Genomic DNA, 9,571 nt, shown 5'->3' on the forward strand with positions numbered 1-9,571 from the left:
TAGTGGATTATATATATAAATTATTTAAATTTATAATATCATGTTTTAGTTTTGATAATTTATATTATATTAATATTTATATTATAAAGTTATTAATTTTCATTGTAGACAAAAAAATATTTACTACTGTATATAGTACGTAAAAATTGTAATAATAATGTTATTAATTTAAAAAACTATTTCAAATGTTAAAAGATATAATATCCTTACAATTTTATTTAAATTTAATATTAATTTATTTTAGTTCCACACACGACACGAATTTAAACATAATAGAACTTAATTAAAGGCTGCCTTAGATGGGAAAGACAAAAGGCATGCTAATAAGGTGGAGTGAAATTGACCAAACGGCTCTTTCTAAGATACAGCTATGTTCTATGAATCTAATAATAAATGTAACATAAGAGAGGCCATCTCGGGAAAAACAGCAGGGGCACTATTAAGGAATTTAGAGTTATAATAATCTAATACGTTCGATGAATCTAATAAATGTAACAAAAAAGACAAAAACAAAAATTTGTTGGACTAATCTCTACGTCCATAAATCTCATCACGTAAACAAATACCATGTAACCAATAAAATTAATTTAGGATTACCTATCACATTGCTACTGTATTTCTCCTATTCTCCTTTTTACCAATAATAGTTTTCATCTTCTTTCTTCTTTTATTTCGATGCTAAATCACACGAGTGCAAAAGGATCTTATACCTCCTCACTCTACATTAAATTGTGGTACCAAAATAGATATTAAACTCCATTTAAACCTATTAAATCTAGATTCTAAATTAGATATTAGGTTTTTCTTTCTCATATTCATTCACTAAAGTCTTCTAAATAGTAGTGGTAGCTAAATGGGTATTAGGTTTCTCTCCTTCACACTAAATTGTTGGAGGCTAGGCTACTATGATTTTCCTATTGCGACTAATTTGCACCAAATCATGGTTGGGTGTAAAATTTTAGTGGGTTGGTAAAACCCAATAAGCTACCATGAGAGTAGGTTGCACAAATTTAGATTCTTGCTATTAAATCTTCGGAAGTGATTAATTAGGTTTTATATATAAGTATGATACCAAATTTCTTCCACAATTTACGTAAAAAAGGAATAATTTTATAACAAAGATTTGTTTAGGATAATCTAACTACTAATATTAATATCTTTCTTTTATGTCCATAAATTTTCCTATTTTTCATCATAGTCAAATATGATTTTAAAATGTATCATAATGTAGTTGTACGATTAGTTGACTCTAAAAATATATTTTTAAATAGGGACCTGCTACACATACAAGCAAATAAGGCCAACAAGCGTTACAAGTTGGCCCAGCTCAGAAATAATCCACGCGCGTTCAAGCCTTAGAATGGAGTGTCAATCCCACACGCCTCACACAACGGTTACGCTCTCCAAAACACGCTGATTATGGCGCACACTTCCTCTTCTCCCTCAAAGAAACGCAAACCGTCAAGTTTCAAGGAAGATTCCAAACAAATTACAATTCTGAGAGACGTTCGAACTCGTCACGAATATTACAAGAAATCAAGAACAAAAGATAGAACTCTCCATCAAAAATCGCCAGAAAAAACGAAGAAATATTATTCAAGGTAAGTTACTATTTTACTGATCTTGTAGATTTTTCACATTTCGAAATCGAAGAACTAGGTTTTACTGTTCTTCTAAGTTCTTCTAGGTTTTACTGATCTTCTTATTCTAGCTCTCATATTACTGTTTTTACTGTTCTTCTTGTTCTAGGTTTTACTGTTCTTCTAAATTCTTCTAGGTTTTACTGTTCTTCTAAGTTATTCAAGGTTTTACTGTTCTTCTTGTTCGAGTTCTTCTCCTAACGGATTTTTGGGAGTATATTGCATAATTTGGTGGGTGTATATGGCATAATTTGTTGGGTGTATATGGTTAATTGTTGGGTGTATATGGCATAATTTGTTAGGTGTATATTTCTGAACTGATATAATGTAATATAATCAACTGTTGCAACTGTTCTAATATTGCTTGTCCTTGGGTGTATATTGCTTGACCTTGTAATATTGCTTGACCTTGTATATTTATACATGTTTGAGTGAATTGAACATCATTTTGAACTGATCTAATTAAATACTTATGAGAATCCGTATAGGTGTATGTGGCTGATCTATGGGTGTATCTGACTGATATATGGGTGTATTTTTTCATTGCAGTAAAAATGGCAAGCAAAAATCAAGTTGAAAAAAAACGTAAGCACAAATATATGTCTTAGATCAAATCAGTTTTTCATAATAGAAATATATCTGACTCTAATTTTGCTTTGTTTACAGCAAACCAAAGACCTGAAGTGTGCAACCCATTTGTTGAGTGAGAAATTCAGAAAATATGAGCGAGGAAAAGAAAGCAATTGTTAGGGATTTGGGGTTTAGGGCCTGATGCACATCCCGCCGCTAAGGGTGCATCACAAACTGTTAAAGGAGTTGGCAAACTCCTTTAAACTTGGGAAAAACACACTCGAAATCGGCTACGGTTCATTTAGAGTAAGACCAAGCACAATAGGAGCTGTGCTTGGCCTCAACGCGTCAGGTAACTCATTACAGACATAGGTGTATATGAGCCATATTGGGGTGTTATTTTCAAGTGATGTTTGGGTGTATTTCATGTGATTTTCATACTATGTTGTTTTTCTTTTTGTAGGAGATCTATTTCCTCAGAAAGTCAATTATAAGGAACTTTCTGAAGACAATAAATAGATTTTTAGAAGATTCCAAGGGAAGACTCTAAAAAATCTGACAGATAAGATGATGACTATTGCTATTGATAATGAACAGGATCGCCTCATGCTCAAGAGGATTTTCATCCTCTATATACAGATGGCGTTTCTGTTACCAACTACAATCAACAAAATCTCCCCTGTGCACCTGGCACCAATTTTTAAGATGGACAGAATAAAAGAGGGAAACTGGGGAGCACATGTTCTGAATTTCATCATCAAGGGCATAACAGATTACAATCTGAAAAAGAAAAAGGCAATTGACGACTGCCTGTTTGCCCTGATGATAGTTTACTTCCACCTATCAATAAATAAAGACAAGAAAGGAGAAGAAAGTCCTCCACAGCCCTGGATTGCCAACTGGACTAGAGAGCAGTTGGTTGAAAGAATGAGATCAGAAATGGATGAACATATGGTAAGTGAAAACAATAACTTGGGTGTATTTATTTACGTGAATGTTGTTAACTAACTTTTCTAATGTTTCAGGGAATTGTAAAAATGGCTGAAACAAAGGAGAAATTAAAACAAATGAAGAAAAAAGATAAGAAAGAAAAAAACAAAAAAACAAAAAAAAGGAAAGCAAGTTCATCATCATCAGAGACTGAAACAACTGAAAGTAAAGAGAATTCTACCTCTGAGTCTGAGACTGAAGAAGACTCAGAGGAACCAGCAAGGAAACAACCCACCCGAGCATCCAAAAAGTAAGTAACATACTTGGGTGTATTTTGTGTATTCAGTTGGGTGTATTTTGTGTATTCATTTGGGTGTATTTTGTGTATTCAGTCGGTTGTATTTTGTGTATTCATTTGGGTGTATTTGTGTATTCAGTTGGTTGTATTTTATGTATTCATTTGGGTGTATTTTGTCCCTTTTAGTATGTTTATAAATAACTGATTGTTTGCCTTTCAGAATGGAAACCAAAAAAAGGAAGAAGATTCAGGAGGATTTCGATTCAGAATCTGAATCAAATGATGAGTAATGTTCTGAAATTATTACTGCTTTCCTTTGGGTTTATTATCAAGATTTCATGTATTAACAGAGCGTCTCTTATTAACTTTTGGAAGCGAAGAATCATCACCATTAGAGAAGCAAAAAACAAAGAAAAAGTCTCAGAGAACACCACAAAAGTAAGCACTTCTTTGGATAGTATTTTCTGATCAATTTAATTTTATATTTCTGATTCATACTTGTTTTTTCCCCCGAGGACACAATCCAAAAAGAAAAAGGTCATTGTTGAGGATTCATCTCCTGAGCAAGCTCAATCCTATCATGGGTACAGTACTTTGTAAGCTATATTACCGTCTATCATCAAAATTATATTTGTTAACATGTTCTTTTATGCATGTACTGTCAGATCTGAAATTGGAACTGAAGAATTAAATGAATTCTTAAGGGAAAAGAATGATACATCTGCTGCACAGGGGTATGTCTTGTTGGGGTGTATATTTCAGATTTTAAGGTGTTTTCTTTGCTAATAATCATTTCTTGTTTGCCAGGGAGAAGGAAGCTGACCTGCGATCAACGGAAGGTCACTATGTCTCATCTGAAACGTAAGAAGCTTTATTTGATAAAATATTGTTATCCTGATTTAACAGTATGGTATTTTTTATGAATAATATGTACTCTATTATGTTTAGAATACCGGGTGTAAACTTAGGAAGTGATGATCCTTCGTCTCAAGGACACACAGATCAAAGTAGCGTAAACAAACCGGCAGAGAGCATGTAATTTCTCTTTCTAATAATCGTTGATTTTATTCTTTTATTACCTTCTACTTCTAATTCTGTATATTTTTTTTTAGAAAAAAAAGCCCTTTAATGTTTTATTCGAGAAAAAAAAAGGCAGGAAAAAAAAGCAAAAACTGGAAGTATGTAAGTTCTCAAAAAACAAAGCCTGTCTTTCTTTTGAATGCTTCGGGTGTATTTTTGACTTTCTTAGGGTGTATTTTAGGTTGAGTCTGGTTGAAGAGTCAGCCAGTGAGCCAGCTGAAGAGAACATGATGGTTGTGCGGGTAGAGACACAGTCGCAAATAGAAGCGCTTTCAATGTGAGTTTTTCAAGAAAATTTCAACCTTATAACCATTTTATTTTCGGGGGCTTTGTTAACCTTTTATTTTTCTTCTTGTTTAGAGTTTCGACTCAAGTTTGTCTACCACTTTCCCAAACAACCACTGTGCCAGAAATTGAACAAACCCCTGTGATAGAAAATGAACCAACTCCTGTGCCAGAAATTGAACCAACCCCTGAAAAGTCTCCAAGTGAAAAAAATAATGAAGGAACTACAAAAAGGTAAGGAATAGTCTTGGGGTGTATTTGGTTACAATTTGGGTGTATATTGCCCCTGTTGGGGTGTATATGATCCTTGTTAGGGTGTATATTTTCATGATTGATCTCTGACTAGTTTTTTTATAACATCATTAATTTTATGTAACCCTGCAGCACTCCTGAACCACCCCAAAAACCTGAAGAAAGCACACCCACGCTTCCACCAGCTCCATCTAAAATTTAAGTTCATAAGAGTAAAATCAATGTTTCGTTATCATTCGTATATTCTTATTCTTATAATATGTTATACATGATCACGCAGTAATCCAGCCCCAGAAGACGCTGCTGCGCTGATTATGATGGCACGGACAGCATCGTACGTTCCTAAAAAAGGTCCGATGCCATCATTCAGCCTTGGCTTGACTGATTCAAGCCAAGAAGAAGCAGCAACGCAGGAGGGGGCGGCAACGCAAGATGGAGAGAGGGCAAAAACTCCTGAAACCCCAAAACTGCTAGAACAATTAGGGGATCTGATAGAAAAAATTGCAAGTGGTGGGGTGACAACAAAAGAAAAAAGTCCATAGATTCAAAAGGAGAGTGGCGGAGAGAGTTTCGAGAAGTTTGAAACTCCTGCGAGGATGAATGAGAATACGGCTGACATGAAAGAGAAATGCTACATCTGGGCCACACGAGTGAAGACATACGAAAATGGACTAACTAATGAGTATGACACCGTGTTCACACTCAATGCCCAAGATAGATACATTTTGTCAAAAGTCCACCTCGCATCACTCGCAGCTGAAACGCATATAGAAGCTGAGGTAATATTACAATAACATTAATGTTTTTATCACCAAAATTAACTGCAAATGTTGATTGATGTAAATTGATTTCGGCATCTTTTTCTAGATTGTCTCTGACATGTGCCTCATCCTAAACCAGCAAAAGATTAAAAGGTTTCAAGAAGAAGTATACTGTCTCCCCCCTGATATTGTGGTAAAGGTTGCTTCAACGAATTTTGGGTGTATTTTCTGCATTCCTTCGGGTGTATTTTATATCTTAAATTGGGTGTATTTTATGTGTTCATTTGGGTGTATTTTCTGTGTTCAATTGGGTGTAAGTTGTGTATTCATTTGGGTGTATTTTCTGCATTCGTTTGGGTGTATTTTCTGTATTCATTTGGTGGTTCACAATTTTTACAGAACATGGCCATTGCAAATCATCCAGAAGGGGTATTCTTACAGCCTAAAAACAATAAGCCATTCAGGGTGGAAGACTACCCAATGTTTATACCCTTCTTGGACCTTAAAAAATTAGCATCGCATCGTTATGTAAGTTTTCATTTCTAAAACTTCTTATTACCATTCTTTACTTTTGTGCCAAATAAACTAAAACAGTGTTCAATCTGGACATACTTCAGATTTTTGCACCTGTTTGCCATTCACAACATTGGTGGTTATGGTTGGCTGATACAAGAAAGCGGAAATTTTATATACTCGACCCATATCACACGACATCTCCGTCCGATGAGAGAATGGCCCTAAATAAATTCATTGTAAGCTGGTTTTGTGTTCTGTATTTTAATAGTTGGGTGTATTTCTGTTCAATATAAGGTGTAAGTTTATGCTCCTTTGGGTGTATTTCTTTATTAAATTTATTCATGTATTACTGATTTGTTTTGTGTTTTAAGAGATATGTAATTTCGCGAATTAGAGTATATGTTGAGGGGCACCTTTGAAGAGAAAGGACAAGGACAAGGAAATTGAACTGCCATACATTAACATCTCAGGTCAAAAGACAAGGTATAAATCTTTCACTCTGAAAATTAAACTTTCCTATATGTAATTTGTAATTTATTTTCTTGGTTTTCAGCTATGACTGTGCTATTTACGTAATGAAGTGGCTTGAGATAATTCAGCCCGAAAACATTAAAAGGTTGAAGTATGAGTGGGACAATTGGACCCAGGTAAATGTGTTTAAAACTAAATAACTCTGTATTACTTTACTCAATTAACATGGTTGATTAAACAGAATATTCTTTTTAACTGTACGACGAGGTGGACCACTATAGAGTAGCATATGCTTCCCGGATTCTATTCAATAAAATGAATCAAGACAAAGCTGAAGCCATTAGGGGGAGTAATGCAATAAGACTGTCCAAGCCATCCTCATTATTATTGAGTCCATATTGTCAGATAAATTCTAATGATATTGACACTGAGTAATGTAACTGTTAGGTAGTTTTATAACAAATTGAACACATGCTGTAAAAATTTGCCAATTATAATCCAGTTTATTGTAAAATTTCTTTCAATAATTAAACTCTCTCTGCTGTATTCAAAATGTCTGAATTACAGGTACTATAATATGAAGGAAAATATCAAACCAAATATACACCCATAACCTGACATTTTACACCCGAAAAAAAGTTGAATATATACACAAATATCTATCCCCTGATGCTTTATCCCTAAAACCCTAAATTCTAAACCCTAAAACCCTAAACTCTAAACACTAAAACCTAAACCGTAAAACCCTAAATCCCTAAAACCCTAAAACCCTAAAATCCTAAACCCTAAACACTAAAACCCTAAACCATAAAACCCTAAAACCCTAAAACCTAAAACCTTTAATCCTAAACCCTAAAACCTAAACCCTAAACCCTAAACCAACCAACCTACTATACACCCAAACAATTGATTTTTACACCCATAAGATCTCATTTTACACCCAAGGAAAGTTAAATATACACCAGACTTCTATCCACTAATGCTTTATCCCTAAACCCTAAAACCTAAACCCTAAACCCTAAAACCCTAAACCCTAAACCCTAAAACCCTAAACTCTAAACCCTAAACTCTAAAACCCTAAACCATAGTAAAAAAAAACAAACAATATTTTATAACATAAACAGCAGATTGTGAAATATATATAATATATGTAAAATGTGAAACACAAGAAAATTCAGAAATACACCCAAAAAACAGTGCTTTACACCCATATTCTGTAACTATACACCCAAAAAGTTATCCGCTGCTGCTGATTTCCTGAACAGATAATTCATAACACGTCTTTGATATTGGCTGGAATTTGAACGCACCACTGATGCAGCATCAAAGAGGTTTAACTGGATATAATAAACTCACATATTAGCTAAACTATTAACGAGAAAATTAAACTCAATCACCACATATTTAAAGAACATCACTTTTACCTCGTTTAAAGCTTTCGTTTTCTTCTTCTTTGTGGCATTTGCAATCTGTTTTCCAACTTTGAACCTAGCCTATTTTTTGGACGTCCTCTTGTTCGAATCCTTGGAGGGCTTTGAAGCTCGTTAACGGATTCCAAGTTGGCGTCTTCATGAGATAAAGAAGATGTCCCCTTCCTTTTGGCTTTCAATGATTCCATCTCAACCATGATGTTATCGTACGCATGGTGCAGAATTGCAGTCAGCTCCTCCGATTCTGATGCAATTTTGCAAATATTTTGCGAACGAAAAACCAATTTGTCAAACCTCTTGCTTCTTGGCTCCAACAATGGCTTGTCGTGGCTGCTCTTGATGTGTGTGTGTCGCCTCTTTACCTTCTTGCTCCATCATTCCAATATATATCTCGATGACACTTGGCTTACTCGTTCAAAGCTTAACACACTTAGTGCGTGACGGCACAATATCCCTCTTGACTCGAATAATAAGCATTGACATTTTACCTCAGCTGCTACTGAGTCGTAAGTAACCACAAACTTGTTGAATATTGAGCTGGAAACTTCTTCTCCAACTTCGTATACTGAATAGCCTAGAGCGGAATTCGTTAATCTAGTGATGCAATTCGCCTTTCCTCTAAATTGTGCTTGGACTTCCCTAAACTTTTGATGAGTGTACACATCTTGAAACTGAGCTTCAATTGAGGATTTGGTTGCACACGGTATGACCGTATGAAAATCTGCAGCATCTGATTCTCTCTCTGCTTGCTCCCTGCTTCCGAGGCAATTATCATATTGTTTGACAAATTGAATAAGTGAGCTGTTCCGGGTAATAAACTTGTTAAAAAATGAATGCATGCTCTCGCTCCTTTGTGTGCTTTTCATCCCTGCCCAGAAGTGGTGATCCAAATAGATTGGAACCCATATATGACGTTCTTCATAGAGATCTGCAGAATACATCCAAAAACAGACTATAAATACACCCAAAAAACATGCAATTTACACCTCTACTGCAGATTTTAAACAATATTGCCTGAAAGCCACTTGTTGTCCACAAGACCAAAATTCAGCAGAAAATCATTCAAATTCCTATCAAATGAATGTTTACTATGAGAGTTCCAAACAACTTGGCTCAATTCTTGTTCAATTTCAGCATGTCCCTTGTACCCATTTAATTTGCTTGGGATCTTCTTCGTGATGTGCCAAATACACCAACGGTGAATTGTTGTTGGTATACAAGCCTCTATAGCCCTTTTCATTGACGCGCATTGATCGGTGAGAAACCCTTTCGGAGCATTTTCCCCTATGCAACGAAGCCAACATTGAAATAACCATTTGAACGACTCAATTTCTTTGT

The 9,571-nt window shown here is 34.9% G+C and overlaps 3 long non-coding RNA genes across 3 annotated transcripts; all 3 read left to right on the forward strand.

Annotated features, from left to right (window-relative positions):
* On the forward strand, nucleotides 3,858-4,133 carry LOC110263028. Its single transcript, XR_002348033.1, has 3 exons — nucleotides 3,858-3,876; nucleotides 3,954-4,022; nucleotides 4,104-4,133. It is a non-coding gene; the product is annotated as an uncharacterized LOC110263028 (long non-coding RNA).
* LOC110263029 lies at nucleotides 4,184-4,795 on the forward strand. The gene is made up of 3 exons (XR_002348034.1): nucleotides 4,184-4,299; nucleotides 4,387-4,473; nucleotides 4,700-4,795. It is a non-coding gene; the product is annotated as an uncharacterized LOC110263029 (long non-coding RNA).
* Nucleotides 5,922-6,602, forward strand: LOC110263030. The gene is made up of 3 exons (XR_002348035.1): nucleotides 5,922-6,009; nucleotides 6,216-6,344; nucleotides 6,434-6,602. It is a non-coding gene; the product is annotated as an uncharacterized LOC110263030 (long non-coding RNA).

This window comes from Arachis ipaensis, chromosome B05, assembly GCF_000816755.2.
Source record: "Arachis ipaensis cultivar K30076 chromosome B05, Araip1.1, whole genome shotgun sequence".
Classification (NCBI taxonomy): Eukaryota; Viridiplantae; Streptophyta; class Magnoliopsida; order Fabales; family Fabaceae; genus Arachis; species Arachis ipaensis.